The 3798-nt window shown below is 33.9% G+C and overlaps 1 non-coding gene across 1 annotated transcript; it reads right to left on the reverse strand.

Annotated features, from left to right (window-relative positions):
* Positions 1-3060: 3060 nt before the first annotated feature.
* LOC130970918 (small nucleolar RNA R71) lies at positions 3061-3168 on the reverse strand. Its single transcript, XR_009082163.1, has one exon. It is a non-coding gene; the product is annotated as a small nucleolar RNA R71 (small nucleolar RNA).
* Between the last annotated feature and the right edge of the window lie 630 nt (positions 3169-3798).

Here is a 3798-nt window from a genome sequence, read left to right on the forward strand (position 1 = left end):
ATGCCTGGACCATCACTTATGTATTTTCAATGGTGGAGTTTCTACACACCATAGATTAAGGGTGTGGAGCTCTGCTGTACCTCAAGTTTTAATGCAATTACTACTGTTTTCCTTTCAATTCAGTTTATTCCTGTTCTAAGATATTCATTGAACTTCACCATGACAAATGTGATGATCCATGACACTCATCATTATTCTCACCTATGAACGCGTGACTGACAACCACCCCTGTTCTACCTTAGACCGAGCGCATATCTCTTGGATTCCTTAAAAAGAGTCTTCGTGGTATAAGCTAGAATTGATGGCAGCATTCATGAGAGTTTGGAAAGTCTAAACCTTGTCTGTGGTATTCCGAGTAGGATTCAGAGATTGAATGACTATGACGAGCTTCAAACTCGCGATTGTTGGGCGTGATGACAAACGCAAAAGAATCAATGGATTCTATTCCGACATGATCGAGAACCGACAGATGATTAGCCGTGCCGTGACAGAGCATTTGGACCTTTTTCACTGAGAGGATGGGATGTAGCCATTGACAACGGTGATGCCCTACATACAGCTTGCCATGGAAAGGAGTAAGAAAGATTGGATGAAGGCAGTAGGAAAGCAGAGATGCAAAAGGAGCACAGCATCTTCATACGCTATCTGAAATTCCCACCAATGATTTACATAAGTATTTCTCTCTTTATTTTCTATTTATTTATTATTATTATTGTTCGAAAACTCCATAATCATTTATTATCCGCCTAACTGAGATTTACAAGATGACCATAGCTTGCTTCATACCAACAATCTCCGTGGGATCGACCCTTACTCACGTAAGGTTTATTACTTGGACAACCCAGTGCACTTGCTGGTTAGTTGTGCGAAGTTGTGAAGTTATGTTTGGACCATGGTATCGTGCACCAAGTTTTTGGCACCATTACCAGGGAGAGAACGAACATGAATGCCATTATCAGAAATCACAATTTTGCCTCTCAAGTTTTTGGCGCCGTTGCCGGGGATTGTTCGACTTTGAACAACTGATGGTTCATCTTGTTGCTCAGATTAGGTAATTTTCTTTTCAAAAAGTTTTCAAAAATCTTTTCAAAAAATTTTTTCTTCTTTTTTCGTTTTTTCTAAAAATTATTTTCGAAAAAAAAACCAAAAAAATTTAATAAAATAAATTTTTTTTTTTGTGTTTCTTATTTGAGTCTTGTGTCATGTTTTAAATTTGGTGTCAATTGCACATTCATCTTGTTCTTGCATTTTTCGAAAATTCATGCATTCATAGTGTTCTTCATGATCTTCAAGTTGTTCTTGGTAAGTCTTCTTGTTTGATCTTGAAATTTTCTTGTTTTGTGTTGTATGATGTTTTTCATGTGCATTTTTACATTCATAGTGTCTAAACATGAAAGATTTCTAAGTTTGGTGTCTTGCATGTTTTCTTTGCATAAAAAATTTTTCAAAAATATGTTATTGATGTTCATCATGATCTTCAAAGTGTTATTGGTGTTCATCTTGACATTCATAGTGTTCTTGCATGCATCATGTGTTTTGATTCATAATTTTCATGTTGTGAGTCATTTTTATGTTTTTTCCTCTCATAATTAAAAATTCAAAAATAAAAAAATATATCTTGTCCTTATTTTTCTCAAAATTTTGAAAATTTGAGTTGACTTAGTCAAAAATTTTTAAAACTTAGCTATTTCTTATAAGTCAAGTCAAATTTTCAATTTTAAAAATCTTATCTTTTCAAAAACTTTTTCAAAAATCAATTCTCTTTCATTTTTTTTTATTTTTCGAAAAGTTAAAAATATTTTTCAAAATCTTCTTCTTAATTTTATTTCAAATTTTCAGAACTTAACTAACAAGTAATGTGATTGATTCAAAAATTTGAAGTGTTACTTTCTTGTTAAGAAAGGTTCAATCTTTAAATTCTAGAATCTTATCTTTTAGTTTCTTGTTAGTCAAGTAATTAATTTTAATTTTAAAAATTAAATCTTTTTCAACTATATCTTTTTAATCATATCTTTTCCATCATATCTTTTTCAAAATTTTATCTTTTTCAAAAATTTGATTTCAAAATATCTTCCAACTTCTTATCTTTTCAAAATTAAATTTCAAACCTTTTTCAACTAACTAGTTGACTTTTTGTTTGTTTTAACTATATTTTATCTTTTTCAAAACCAGCTAACTACTTTCCTCTCCCTAATTTTCGAAAATTACCTCTCTCTTTTTCAAAATTCTTTTAATTAACTAATTATTTTAAATTTTAATTTTAATTTTATTTCTTCTCTTAATTTTCGAAAATCACTAACTCATTTTCAAAATTTATTTTCGAATTTCTCCTTCTCTCATCCTATTCTATTTATTTATTTATTTACTAACATTTCTCTTCATATCAAGAATATGAACCTATCTTCACCCTTGTGTTTGGATTCTTACCTTTTCCTTCTTCTATTCCCTTCTTCTTCTACTAACATAAATGAATCTCTCTACTGTGGTAAAGAGGATCCCTATTATTGTTTTCTGTTCCCTTCTTTTTCATATGAGCAGGAGCAAGGTCAAGAACATTCTTGTTGAAGTAGATCCTGAACCTGAAAGGACTCTGAAGAGGAAACTAAGAGAAGCTAAATTACAATAATCCATAGACAACCTTACAGAAACTTTCAAAAAAGAAGAGGAGATGGCAGCCAAAAATAATAATGCAAGGAGGATGCTCGGTGATTACACTACACCTACTTCCAAGTTTGATGGAAGAAGCATCTCAATCCCTGCCATTGGAGGAAACAATTTCGAGCTGAAACCTCAACTAGTTGCTCTACTGCAACAGAACTGTAAGTTCCATGGAGTTCCATCAGAAGATCCCTACCAGGTTTTAACTAAGTTCTTGCAGATCTGTGAGACTGTTAAGACTAATGGAGTAGATCCTAAGTCTACAGGCTCATGCTTTTCCCTTTTGCTGTAAGAGACAGAGCTAGAATATGGTTGGATTCCCAACCTAAAGATAGCCTGGACTCCTGGGATAAGCTGGTCGCGGCCTTCTTGGCTAAGTTCTTTCCTCCTCAAAAGCAGAGCAAGCTTAGAGTGGATGTTCAGACCTTTAAACAAAAAGATGGTGAATCCCTCTATGAAGCTTGGGAAAGATACAAGCAGATGACCAAAAGGTGTCCTTCTGACATGCTTTCAGAGTGGACTATTTTGGATATATTCTACTATGGTCTATCTAAATTCTCTAAGATGTCACTGGACCATTCTGTAGGTGGATCCATTCACCTAAAGAAAACGCGTGCAGAAGCTCAAGAACTCATTGACATGGTTGCAAATAACCAATTCATGTATACTTCTGAGAGGAATTTCGTGAGTAATGGGACGCCTCAAAGGAAGGGAGTTCTTGAAATTGATGCTTTGAATGCCATATTGGCTCAAAACAAAATGTTGACTCAGCAAGTCAACATGATTTCTAAAAGTCTGAATGGATGGAAAAATGCATCCAACAGTACTAAAGAGGCCTCTCCTGAAGAAGAAGCTTATGATTCTGAAAACCCTGCAATAGCAGAGGTAAATTATATGTGTGAACCTTATGAAAACACCTATAATTCATCATGGAGAAATCATCCAAATTTCTCATGGAAGGATCAACAAAAGCCTCAACAAGGCTTTAATAATGGTGGAAGAAATAGGCTCAGCAACAGCAAGCCTTATCCATCATCTTCTCAGCAACAGACAGAGAATTCTGAGCAGAGCACTTCTAATTTAGCAAACTTAGTCTCTGATCTGTCTAAGGCCACTTTAAGTTTCATGAGTGAAAAAAGG

Source organism: Arachis stenosperma, chromosome 3, assembly GCF_014773155.1.
Source record: "Arachis stenosperma cultivar V10309 chromosome 3, arast.V10309.gnm1.PFL2, whole genome shotgun sequence".
Lineage (NCBI taxonomy): Eukaryota > Viridiplantae > Streptophyta > Magnoliopsida > Fabales > Fabaceae > Arachis > Arachis stenosperma.